The sequence below is a fragment of the Macaca nemestrina genome, chromosome 1, assembly GCF_043159975.1.
Source record: "Macaca nemestrina isolate mMacNem1 chromosome 1, mMacNem.hap1, whole genome shotgun sequence".
Taxonomy (NCBI): Eukaryota; Metazoa; Chordata; class Mammalia; order Primates; family Cercopithecidae; genus Macaca; species Macaca nemestrina.
Genome location: NC_092125.1, coordinates 177278607 through 177293052, shown reverse-complemented (window position 1 = coordinate 177293052; position 14446 = coordinate 177278607). Strand labels below are relative to the sequence as shown.

Below are 14446 nucleotides of genomic sequence, written 5' to 3'. Positions count from 1 at the left end.
TAATATAATCATTGCAGAAAACAGAGATAGAGTTACAGGCTAATACAGGCTAATACAGTCATTACTGTAACAGTGTAGAGATTACCTCAAAAATTAAAACTAGAACTACCATATGAACCAGTAATCCCATTGCTGGGTATATATCCAAAGGAAATCAAATCAGTGTGTCAAAGAGATACCTGCACTACCATGTCTATAAGCATCACTATTCACAATAGCTGAGATATGGAATCAACCTAAGGGTCTAACAATAAATGAATGGACAAAGAAAATGTAATATATATACCCAATGGAATACTATTCAGCCATAAAAAAGAATAAGATCCTGTCATTTGCAACAACACTTATGAACCTCAAGGACATCATGTTAAGTGAAATAATCTAGACACAGAGAGACAAATACTGCATAATCTCACTCATGTATGGAATGTTAAAAAAAAAAAAAAAAGTTTATACCATAGGAGCAGAGTAAAACAGTAGTTACCAGAGGATGGGGAATGGTGAGGGGAGGGGAGGATAGGGAGAGGTTGGTAAGTGGGTATAAAGTTACAATTAGGTAGGATAAATAAATTCTGGTGTTCCATGGCACAGTAGGGTAAAATATGGTTAACAGCAAAATATTGTATATTATAAAATAGCTAGAAGAGAGAGGCTTTTGAATATTCTCACCACAAAGAAATGATAAATGCATGAGATGATGGATACACTAACCACCCAGACTGAATTATTCTATGATGTAGATATGTATTCCTGGACACAGGAAAACAGTGAGAGAGAAATCCCCAGAACTCTGGGAGAGACTCTAAACCCAAGAGGGCTTTGTTTCTGACATATGGATCTGCCTAAAGATTGCACAGGGACATTGCTTCAGAAAGAGAACCCACACAAAATTCCACGGGTATCTGAACCTAGAGCAGCCTCAGCCAGGTGCCGTTGTGAGAGTCCTCACATACCAGTGATCTCCAGACACGGCTGCGGCCACTGTGTTTCTCCGAGAGAGAGAAGAGAATAGCCACTTCCACACAGCCCTTGGAGGGTCCCTGCCACCCTGCTATGACCTGCTGTTGAGGATGAGACGTTAATGGACCACACTCTCCACAGCTTCTTGTTCACATTGCTTCTCTGTGTGGTGCCCCACCCTCTCCAGTCCCAGGCTCATGGCACTACTTTGAGAACCACCCTTGGCTTGAGTTTAGGCTGATATGGCTACAACCACCACCCAGTCAAGGAGGGACAGGGAAGCCAAGTTCTCCTATGCATACGTAGGACAATGCCCAACATCCTGCTAGGAGCTGCTGTGAGACTGAGACTTTAACAGACCACACTCCGCACAGTTTCTTGCCCATGCTCTTTCCACCTGAGAAGGGCCCCACTCTCTCCAGTCACAAGCCCGCATATGGCACTGTTTTGAGAATTTAGAGATACTGTTTGGTCACCTGGCAGCAGCAGCCACAACAGACATTTTAGTCTTGGGCCAGAGATTGGAGAACTTGCTCTGGAATGGTGGAAGGGCTCCCATAGCCAGAATTGAGCAGGTAATGTGGAAAGTGACCCAGCAGTAGCTGCTGAAATTAAGTCCTCTGTCATCACAGGACTGTAGCAAGAGGAGAGTTGCTGAAGCTGAGTTTCTCTTGGGCAGTAAGACTTGCAGCCAGGGACAGCTTTATGACCTGGAACCCATCTGTGGGCATAACTGCTGGGGGCCTCAGCCTGCTCCCTAGCTCCTTTGAGGGACGGGGCCCCACCAGCTCTGAGAAGAAGGAGGGGTCCCACTCCCCTGGAGATCCAACCCTCAATGCAGTCTGCCCCTAAGGACAGGGGAATGCAGCCTACCAAAGCCCTCCTTAAGTCAAAGAAAATGCAAGCATGGCATCAGCCACTGAAGGCAGCACCACCAAAGCCCAGGAGCTTTGGTGTGGAGAGGGGTCATATCTCATATCCCAGCCCCCTCCTCAGTATACTGCTGTGGACTTCGCATTGGCTTTTCTTGTCAGGGCCTGGGGAGTGTAGGCTGAAGGAGACTGCTTCTTGGGCTTCTCCAGTGGCTCCACCCCCACTGAAGGCAAATGCATACCTGGGGGAGGGTATGCATTAGAGAAAGCCACTGCAACTTATTTGCAACTAAGGAACCTGTGCAGAGCATTGGTACTTTGAAATCACCCATAAATGAAGCCAGTCAATCCTACAAATATACGCCACAGCCATACTCCCATGAGTGAAAATATAAAAAAATAAAATAAAATAAAGAAGCCCCATCCAAACAATAGCAAATTTTTAAAAAGTGTCAGCTTTCTCAAATGAGAAGAAACTAGAAGAAACTAGCACGAGAACTTCAACATTACAAAAAGGCAGAGTATTTCACTGCCTCCAAAAGATCTCAGTAGCTCCCAAGCAATGGATCCTAACCAGAATAAAACGTCTGAAATCACAGACATAGAATTCAGAATATGGATAATGAAGAAAACAAGATCCAAAAGGAAGCTGAAATCCAATACAAAGAAGCCAAAAAACAGATCCAAGATTTGAAAGATGACATAGCTGTATTAAGAAAGAACCAAACAGAACTTCTGGAATTGAAAAATTTACTACAGAAATTTTTAAATACAGTTGTAAGCCTTAATAACAGACTAAAGCAAGCAGAATTTCAGAGCTCAAAGGCCTGTCCTTCAAATCAACCCAATCAGAAACAATAATAATAATAATGATAATTTTTAAAAATGAACAAAGCCCTCAAGAAATACAGGATTATGTGAAGTGACCAAAGCTGTGACTTATTGGCATGCTTGAGAGAGAATAAAAGAAAGTAAGTAACTTGGAAGACATATTCAAAGACATAATTCAGGAAAATTTCTCCTACCTTGCTAACGAGGTTGACATGCAGATACAAGAAATCTGAAGAACTCCTATGAGATACTATACAGTATGACCATCCGGAGGGTACACAGTTATCAGACTATCCAAGGACAATATGAAAGAAGAAATCTTAAAGGCAGCTAGAAAAAAAGCGTCACATTACCTATAAAAAGAAACCCATCAAACTAACAGCAGACTTCTCACCGGAGACCTTACGAGCCAGAAGGAATTGAGGGCCCATTTTAGCTTTCTTAAAGAAAAGAGATGGCAGCCAAGAATTTCATATCTCACCAAACTAAGCTTCATAAACTAAGGAAAAACAGTGTTTCTCAGACAAGCAATCACTAAGGGAATTCATCACCATCAGACTGGCCCTACAAGAGATGCTTAAGGGAGTTCTAAACATGGAAACAAAAGAACAATACTTTCTACCATAAAAGCATATGCAAGTGTACAACCCACAGATCCTATAAAGCAACTACAGAATCAAGACTACAAAGCAACTAGCTAAAAACAACACAAAACCTCACATAACAATATTAAACTTCAACATAAATGGCCTAAACATTCCACTTAAAAGACACAGAGTGGACTATCAGCTTTAAAAAAAAAAAAAAAAAAAAAAAAAAAACAAGATCCATTCTTCTTCTGTCTTCAAGAGACCCATCTCACACATAACAACACCTGTGAGCTCAAAGTAAAGGGATGGAGAAAGATCTATCATACAAATGGAAAACAAAAATAAAGCAGGGGTCACTCTTCTTGTATCAGATTAAATGAACTTTAAATGAACAACAATAAAAAAGACAAAGAATTTTATTTTTTGTTATTAAATAATAACAAACGGTTTAATTCAACAAGAAGACTTACCTATCCTTAATATATAAACACACAACATTAAAGCACCCATATGTATAAAACAATTACTTCTAGACCTAAGAAAAGACTTTGGCAGTCACATAATAAGAGTAGGGAGCTTCAACACCCCACTGACAATATTGGATCATCAAGGCAGAAAACTAAAAAACAAATTCTAGACTTAAATTTGACGCTTGACCAATTAGACCTACTAGAATACAGAATATTCCACCGAACAACCACAGAATATACATTCTTCTTATCTACACATAGAACACATTCCAACACTGGCCACATGTTTGGCCATAAAGCAAGTTTCAATAAATTTTTTAAAATACCAAGTATTTCTTGGACCATGGTGGAGTAAAAATAGAAATCAATACCAAGGGGAACCCTCAAACCCACAAAAATACATGGAAACTGAACAACTTCTCCTGAATGGCTTTTGGGTAAAACAATAAAATTAAGGCAGAAATAAAAAACTCATTTGAAGCAAACAAAAACAGAGACACCATTTATCAAAACCGCTGGGATGTAGAAAAAGCAATGTTAAGAGGAGAGTTTATATTGCTAAACATATACATCAAGAAGATAGAAAGATTTCAAATTAACAACTTAACTTCATACCTAAAGGAACTAGAAAAATAAGAGCAAACTAATCCCAAAGCTAGCAGAAGAAACAACTAAAATCAGAGCAGAACTAAATGAAATTGAGACCCCAAATACTTTACAAAGAATCAATAAAATGAAAAGTTGGTTTTTGAAAGAGACTAGTATGAACATTTTGATGCATACAAAGGAGAAAATCTAGAGAAAATGGATAAGTTCCTGGAAACAAAGGATCTCCCCAGTTTAAAATAGGAAGAAACAGCAATCCTGAGCATACCAATAATGAGTAATGAAATTGAGTCTTCACCATAATTAAAAAAAAAAAAATTGCTACTGTCCAAAAAAACCCTGGACCAGATGTATTCACAGCTGAATTCTATCAGACATATAAAGAAGAGCTCATATCAATTCTACTGAAACTATTCCAATAAATCAAGGAGGAAGGGCTCCTCCCTAATTCATTCTACAAAACCAGTATCATACTGATACCAAAACCTGGCAAAGACACAGCAAAAGAAAACTACAGGCCAATATCCCTCATGAAAATAGATGCAAAAATCCTCAACAAAATACTGGCAAATGAAATCCAGAAGCACATAAAAATGTTGATTCACCATGATCAAGTGGGCTTTATTTCTGGGATGCAAGGGTCGTTCAACATACATGTGATTTACCACTTAAAAATCACATTTACCACTTAGAAATAATTAATAACAAAAGCCATATATATGATAATCTCCACTGGTACAGAAGAAAAGCATTTGATAAAATACAACATCCCTTTATGATTAAAAAAAAAAAACCCTCAGTAAACTAGGCATCAAAGGAACATAGCTCAAAATAATGAAAGCCATCTATGACAAACCCACAGCCAACATCATACTAAATTGGCAAAAGTTGGACGCATTCCCCCTAAGAACTGGAGCAAGACAAGGATGTCTAGTCTCAGCACTCCTATTCAACATATTACTGGAAGTCCTAGCTAGAGGAATCAGGCAAGAGAAAGAAATAAAAGACATCCAAATAGGAAAAGAGGACATCAAATTATCTTTTCATTAACAATATGATTATATACCTAGAAAACCCTAAAGATTCTGCCAAGACTCCTACACCTGATAAACAACTTCACCAAATACTTGGGATACAAAATTAATATGCAAAAATTGGTAGCATTTCTATACACCAATAACATTCAAGCTAAGAGTCAAATCAAAACCACAATGCCATTAGCAATAGTCACACAAAGGTAAAATAAAATATTTAGTAATACATCTAACCAAGGAGGTGAAAGATCTCTAAAAGGGGAACTAAAAAACCCTGCTTAAAGAAATCATAGATGACACAAACAAATAAAAAAGCATTCCATGCTCATGGATTGGAGGAATTAATATCATTAAGATGTTTATACTGCCCAAAGCAATCTACAGATTTATGCTATTTTATCAAATTTTCATCATTTTTCACAGAACTAGAAGAAAACTATTCTAAAATGTATATGGAATCAAAAAAGAGCCTGAATAGCTAAATCAATCCTAAGCAAAAATAATAAAACCACAAGCATCACATTATCTGACTCAAACTGTACTACAAGACTACAGTAACCAAAACAGCATGGTACTGGTAAAAAAAAAAAAAAAAAAAAAAAAAAAAAAAGACACATAGACCAATGGAACAGCATAGACTCCTGAAATAAAGCTGCACACTTACAATCAACTGATCTTCAGCAAAGTCAACCAAAATAAACAGTAGGGAAAGGATATCCCATTAAATAAATAGTGCTGGGAAAAATGGCTAACAATATACAGAAGAATTAAACTGGACCCCCCCAACCCCACCTCTTACCATATACAAAAATTAAATCAAGCTGGATTAAAGGCTTAAATGTAAGACTTCAAATTATAAAAATCCTAGACGAAAACATAGGAAATACTCTTCTAGAGATTGGCCTATGCCAAGAAATTCATGACTAAGTCCTCAAAATCAATTGCAACAAAAACAAAAATTCACAACTGGGATCTAATTAAATGAGAGAGCTTCTGCACGGCCAAAGAAACTATCAACAGAGTAAACAGACAGCCTACAGAATGGGAGAAAATATTCGCAAACTATGCATCTGACAAAGGTCTACTATCCGGAATCCATAGGGAACTTAAACAAATCAACAAGAAAAAAACAAATAACACCATTAAAAAGGGGGCAAAGTGAATAGACACTTCTCAAAAGAAGACATACAAGTGGCCAGAAAACACATGAAAAAATGTTCAACATAACTAATCATCAGAAAGATGCAAATTAAAACCACAATGAGATACCATCTCACACCAGACAGAATGGCTATTATTAAAAAGCCAAAAGTAACATATGTTGGTGAGGTTGAAGAGGAAAGGAAAAGTTTATACACTCTTGGTGGGAATGCAAATTAGTTCAGCCGCTGTGGAAGGCAGTTTCGAGATTTCTCAAGGAACTAAAAATAGAAATACTACCTGCTGGGCGCAGTGGTTTACGCCTGTAATCCTAGCACTTTGGAAGGCCGAGGCGGGAGGATCACGAGGTCAGGAGATTGAGACCATCCGGGCTAACACGGTGAAACCCTGTCTCTATTAAAAATACAAAAAATTAGCCGGGCGTGGTGGCGGGCGCCTGTAGTCCCAGCTACTTGGAAGGCTGAGGCAGGAGAAAGGCATGAACCGTGGAGGCGGAGCTTGCAATGAGCTGAGATCACACCACTGCACTAAAGCCTGGACGACAGAGTGAGACTCAGTCTCGGGGAAAAAGAAAAAAAAAATAGAACTACCATTCAACCCAGTAATCCCATTATTGGGTATATATACAAAGGAAAATAAATTGTCTACCAAAAAGGTGCCTCCTTTCATATGTTTATTACAGGCAACACTATTCACAATAGTAAAGACATGAAATCAACCCAGGTATTCATCAACAGTGATTTGAATTTTTTTAAATGTGGTACATATACACTATGAAATATTATGCAGCCATAAAAAAAGAATAAAATCATGTCTTTTGCAGCAATGTGAATGGAGCTGGAGGTCATTATCCTAAGCAAATTAATGAAGAAACAGAAAACTAAATGCCACATGTTCTCACTTACAAGTAGGAGCTAAACATTGGGTATACACGGACACAAATATGTGAACACTAACTATGGGGGATTCCAAAAAGAGGGAGAAAAGGAGGAGGGCAAGGGTTGAAAAACTACCTATCAGGTACCATGTTTACTACTAATCTCAGCATCACACAATATGCCCATGTACAAACCTGCATATGTACCCCGTGAATCTAGAAAAAATATATATGTAATTGAGTAACATGTTCCAGCTTTGCTCACCTTTTTAAAAAAATATGAGTCTATTCTAGGTCCTTTGCATTTCTATAGGTACCTTAAAATCAGCTTGTCAATCTTGATAAAAAGCCTGCTGGGGTGATTGATCATGCTAAATCCATAGATCAATTTGGGGAAAAATAAATATCTTAACAATATTGGATTTTCCATTCCATAAACTTGATGTAAGTCCCTATTTATTTATGTCTTCTTTAATTTTTCTCAGTAATATCTTATATTCTTTATTGTCCAGGTCTGCATATTTTGCTAAATTTCTCCATAAGTATTTCATCTTTTCTGAATGCAGTTGTGAATGGATTTCCTTTTTAATAATCTGTTTCCAGTAACTCATTGCTAGCATATAGAAATACATAACTTTTTTATATTGATCTGTTATTCTTGATACATTTACCTTTTAGTTCTGTAAATTCTTTATGATTTTCTACATAGACAATCACATACTGTATGAATAAAGACACTTTACCTTTTACTATACAATCTGTATGCCTCTTATTTCTTTTATTTTCCTTATGTTATTGCACTGTACAGGAACTCCAATCCAAGGCTAAATAGAAGTGGTAAGACTGGGTATTCACTGTTCATTCCCAATCTTGGTTGGAAAGCATTGTCTTACACTTTTACATAGCTGCAAATTTTTCATATATTCCCTGTCTTAGTCAGTTCAAGCTGCTACAACAAAGGGCTCTAGACTGAGTGGCTTATAAAGAAAAGAAACTTAATTCTCTCCCTTCTGAAGGCTAAAAATCTGAGGTCAGAGTGCCAGCACAGCAGGTTCTGTGAAGACTCTCTTTCAAGTAACAAGCTGCCGACTTTCCACTGTATGCTAATATGGTAAAAGGAGATGGAGCTAGCTCTCCAGGCTCTTCTTATAAGGGCACTGATCATGAGGGTCCCACTGTCATGACCTAATTATTTCCTAAAGGCCTCACCTCCAAATACCATTACATGGGGATTAGTTTTCAACATATGAATTTGGGGCAGACACAAACATGTAGTCCATAACATGCCTCTTTTCTCCAGGAAGAGTATTGGTTTTGGAGTCGTCTTCATGTTACATTAAATAGCCACTCCAGCTTACTTATGCTTAGTGTTTGCATGGTATATCTTCATCTACTCTTTAAGTATCTGTGTCTGGATATTTAAGCGGATTTCTGTGAACAGCATATAGTTGTGTCTTGCTTTTTTATCCAGTATGGCAATCCCTGCCTCTTAACTGTAGCATTTATACTATTTACATATATTGATATCATTGGGTTTAAATCTACCATCTTGCTATTTATTTTCTACTTTTCTTCTCTGTTTCTGTGTCTATTTTTCCCTATTTTCCTGGTTTCCTTGAATAATTTGGGGATTTTTATTCTATTTTATATTCAATATTAGCTTCTTTGCTAAACCTCTTTAACTTTCAGTATTTTAACTAGGGTTTCCAGTATGCTTCTTGAACATAGTATAGTCTACATACAAGTAATATACCACCTAGTATATAATGTAAAGACCATTTAAACTTTTAGTTTCATCCCCCACCCTTAGCCCATTATGATACTATTGTCATGCATGTTGTTTTTCACATTCAATTTCCCTATTTTTAAAATAAGAAAAAATGTATTTAATATATATCTATATATTTACTATTTCTGGTATCCTTCATTTCATTGTGTAGATCTATGTTACCCCCAACCTGATACTTTTTCCCCTGAAGAACTTCCTTGGACTTTTTTAGTGCAGGTCTACTGCTAATAAATTTTCTCAGCTTTTGGTTTTTGAAAACTTTTAAAATTTTACCTTGATTTTTGAAAGATATTTTCAGGGAGGGGCAGAGTGGGTCAAGCCTTTAATCCCAGCACTTTGGGGAGGCCGAGGCAAGCAGATCACTTGAAGTCAGGAGTTCGAGACCGGCCTGGCCAACCTGGTGAAATCCTGTCCCTACTAAAATACAAAAATTAGCCGGGCATGGTGGCATACGCCTATAATACCAGCTACTCGAGAGGCTGAAGCAGGAGAATCACTTGAACCCAGGAGACAGAGGTTACAGTGAGCCGAGACTGCGCCACAGCACGCCAGCCTGGGTGACAGAGTGAGACGCTCTTTAAAAAAAAAAAAAAAAAAAAGAAATATATTTTCACTTTCAACATATAATTCTAGGTTTACTTTTTCTCTTTTAGCACTTAAAAAATGTTGTTTAACACTTAAAAATACATAGCACTATATTTTGGTGTTGAAAAGAAGTATGCTGCCATTCTTATCTTTGTTCCTACATACATAGAATCCTTTTCATGTCAGTGCTTTTAAGATTTTTTTTTATCTCTGGTTTTGAGCAATTTGATTATTATATACCTTGGTGTGATTGTGTGTGTGAGCATGTGTGTGTGTGCTCATGCGCTGGGGTTCTTTGATGTTCTTGAACTCGAACATTTAGAGTTTTCATCAAATTTGGAAAATGTTGACCATTATTCGTCATGTTTTTTGTCCCTCCCCCTACTTTTTATTTTCCAGTACTACAATTACATATTTATTAGCCTACTTGATATTATTCCACAATTTGTTAACACTCAGGTTTTTGTTCCTCAGAGAATTTTTCTCTCTCTCTCTCTGTTTTGACTTAGATTCTATTGCTATGTCTTCAAGTTCGCTTCTTTCTAAGTTCACATCTTTTTTGTCTAATATTTAATCTGCTATTAATCTTGTTAACTGAAATATACATTTTAGATGTTGGGATTTTTTTTCTAACTTTTAGAAATTTCATTTGGGTCTTATTTTATATCTTCTCTTTCTCTGCTTAACTTCATGTTTGCCTTTTAATACCTGTACATAGATACAATAGCTTTTTTTATCGAGAGCAGGTCTCATTTTGTCACCCAGGCTGGAGTGCAGTGGCACGATCTTGGCTCACTGAAACTCTGCCTTTCAGGTTCAAGAGCTTCTCATGCCTCAGCCTCCCAAGTAGGTGGGAACACAGGTGCCCACCACCACACCCGGCTAATTTTTGTATTTCCAGTAGAAATGGGGGTTTTGCCACGTTGGCCAAGCTGGTCTTGAACTCCTGACCTCAGGCGATTTGCTAACCTCAGATGATCCGCCAGCCTCAGCCTCCCAAAGAGCTGGGATTACAGGCATGAGCCACCGGGCCTGGCCCTTATAATAGCTATTTTAACGTCCTTCTCTAATAGCTCATAATTGTCTCTGTTATTTCTGGGTCTGTTTCTACTAATGGATTAGTGTTCATTTGTTTGATTTTTTTTTTCTGCCAGCTGAAAGTCATATTTTCTTCTTTCTTGTTATGTCTTGTAAATATTTTACTAGATTCTAGACATTTTGACTATTATGTCAATGAGGTTCTGGAGTTTTCTGTTTTTCCTTGAAAGAGTGTTGTGCTTTATTTTGACAAGTAGTTAAATTATTTGTGGATCAGTTTGATTCCTTAGAGACCTGTTTGTAAGATTTTCTGGTGCAGTTCCAGAACAGGCTTTATTGCAGAGGTTGTTCAGCCTTTGACTATGGTATGATTTCTCTGGAGTTTTCACTGAATGTCCCAGATGATCACCAAGGCTTTTGCAATTTGACTGGTGGAAGCTTGAATGTTCCTCTGCCTTCTGTGACCTCTGGGAATTGTTCTGATTACAACTCCTGGTCATTCTTTGTCTGACTTTGTGCCACCTCACTCTATACAAATGTGAGTTTTTACTCTGCGAAGATTTAAGAGGACCCTACGCAGATTTCTGGGGATCCTTTTTTTACCTTGATCCATTCTTTCTATAGCTCTGCCATGGAAACGGAATACGTCAATTTCCTCATCTCTTATATGGCCCTCAAGTGGGGTCTCCAGGCTCCTTTCAGGTTCTCCCTAAGTTCACAGTTTAGAAGTTACCTGCAGGCAGAAAGCTGGAGCTGCTTTAGGGCTCACCTTATTTGTTTACTTCTTTTTAAGGATCATAGCCCTGCGCTACCTATTGTCCAATGTTGGAAATCAGTTCCTTCACCTAATTTATCATGTTGTTTATTGTTTATGAGCAGGTTAAGTTCATGTCTTGTTACCTCATCAGGGTTGAAAGTGAAAACACTCTATCTACCCTGGTCTTTTACTCTCTGGTCCTCTTGCTCACATATTCCCATCCCTCGCTTTCCTGACTCAAATCAGGTCCCTGATTCTGCAAACCACTTATAAGTTTCCTTCTTACCCAAATTTTTAGTATCATCAATTTAAGATGACCTTTGCTTAGGGCAATTTTTCCTTTGAGGAATATTAGATACAATTTATTTTTACTTTCTCGCTTTCAATTCATGCTTTGATCTAATACAATTTGAACTTCACTTCACCACTCCATGATCACTGCTGACCCTGTGGACAGAAACCAATAATCTCCTCACTTTCAAATCCAGTGGAAGCATTTCTGCTCCATTTTATTTTGGTTTCTCTGCAACATTTGATGTTTCTGACCCCTTCCTCCTCAAAATCCTTATTCCCTCGGACATAACATTGTGGTAAACAGTATAGACTTGTAGTCAGAGACCTTGTTCCAAAGCAAGTTTGACACTTAAACAGATATAAGACCTTGGACTCATTACTTTCTTGTTTCTCATTTTCCTCATATGTTAAGAGAACATAATAATATCTATGTCATAGGATTGTTGAAAGATCAAATGAAATATATTTATAATGTGCTTAGCCAAGTGTCTAGCACACGGAAGATGCTTCATCAATGATAGCCATGATGATTACCTTTCTTCTAATTTCCAAGACATTCTTCCCTCCTGGCTGTCTCTCTGCCCATTGGGTGAGTCCCCTTTAAAGGTTCCTTGTCCTCTGGTTACCATTTAAAATGTATTATGCCTGAGGGTTTAATCCTCGTTTATTTTGTTTTTTGTCTGCTTGTTTTTACATTTTAGATTGCTACTTTAAAAAATAAAGTAGTAACAAGTATTAAGTAGAAGCAAAATGGCATTTATGAAATACACGTAGGATATAAAGGAAACGTACAATTTACACCCCCGTTCCTACCACCCTTTTGAAGAAATAGAATATTACACTCGTCTTTGAAACCTCCTGTGTACTATTGGGATCCTATCCCCAACCCTTTCCCAACAGAGACAACCACTATCGTGATTTTTGTGTTTATCAGTTCCTCACTTGTAAGTTTTACCACATGTGTTTAGTTTTGCAAGCTTTGAACTTTATATAAAAAGAATCATCCTGGATATTCTCTTCTGCAACTTTATTTTTCCACTTAACATTATGTTCGTAAGGTTCATCCATGTTGTTTCTGCAACTCTGCCTTACAATTTTTTGTTGCTGTATGAATACTTCACATTTCTTTAGCTTTTCTATTGTTGATGAATATTTGGGTTGTTTCCAATTTTTTTTTCTTTTTTTTTTTTTCCTCCTATAAATGTCTTTTCTATATTTTCTCTGAAATTTTCTAGGCTATATATCCAGAACTGGTATTGCTGGGTGAGAGGGTTTGCACATCTTTAATAGTTAATTGAAAATTGTTTTTCAAAACAGTTGTATCAATTTGTACTTCATCATCATTGCATTATTGACATCCTTACCAAAACATGACACTGTCATACTTTTCTTATTTATTTTTTCCTCTCTCCATTCTACCTTAGCTCCGTCTACCACTTCTGAGCTGATGGCCACCAAATGTTTATCTCAAGCTCATATCTTTCACCTAAGCTCCACATCCATATATTCAACTGCCTATTTGATATCTGCTCCTGTTTGTCTTTAGGCAGAGCAAATATAACATGTCCCAAACTGAGCGTATCTTTTTTGGTGGATTATACCATCTTTACCCCATCATCAAAATGAGGAATCAAGACATCACCCTGGACCGGCTTGGACAATGAAACCTGTGTTAATAGGATAGATGTCACGCAGAAGTTGTGAGACTCAGTGTGTGCTTCACCATGGCCTATACGCCCAGCCACAATGAATAGGGCTTTACATCTGGTGGAGCCTCTGTCAGCCTCAACTCCTGAGTGAGAACAACATGGAGCAGAACCCTGCTTGCACATAAGCAACATGAAGCATAAATAAAATAAAATGTTTGCTGTTTCAAGTCACTGGAAATTTGAAATTATTTGTAACTACAACATAACCTAGACTACTCTAACAAATATACCCTTATTTCCATCTTCATGGCAGCTGAACACATACAAGCAGCAGGGCTAAAGAATTTTCCAGTTCTCTTGGAGTCCACTACTACTAGATTTGATTTTTTTTTTTTTTGCAACTTCCTGAATATACTCTTATGCTGGCATACAAATAATAGCCTTTGAATGCCCAACTTCAGAGTGTGTGGAGTTCTTTCCAAGTGGCATTAGTTGAGGTTTTGGCACCTTCTTTCAGAACACAGCTATCCTCTATCTGCATAAAAGTCAGCTGTTATCTTCTTTCCAAAGCCATCAAATCCCAAAATAGCATGAGTTGGGAATAGGTTAATATCTTCCTGGCAAAGTCTAGTGTCAGGTTTCAAGGGCACCATTTAACATTCAGCTGACTGGGGGACATAACCCAGACTGTGTCTATAATTCTCAAAGACCTACAGAATTTTGCTTTTAAGGAACTAATCGAATAGAAGCCATATTATGACATTAACCAAGTAAAAGGAAATGAACATTGAGCACCTTCAAGTACCAAGCATTTTGTGTATACTGTCTTGTTTCATCTTCAAAACCACCCCCTGTGTTAGAAATTATTAGTCTAGCTGACAAGTCATTCCAAGAAAACAGATTCAAAGTGAGTAAGTGACTGACCAAGGTCAC

General features: G+C 37.5%; 1 long non-coding RNA gene across 2 annotated transcripts in view; it reads left to right on the top strand.

Annotated features, from left to right (window-relative positions):
• LOC105495127 (uncharacterized) overlaps window positions 1-13704 on the top strand; it is a 163085-nt gene extending 149381 nt beyond the window's left edge. For both annotated transcript variants that reach the window (XR_011620447.1, XR_011620446.1), the window contains one exon: window positions 13289-13704. This is a non-coding gene — a long non-coding RNA (uncharacterized lncRNA). The remainder of the gene's footprint in view (window positions 1-13288) is intronic.
• Window positions 13705-14446: the final 742 nt, after the last annotated feature.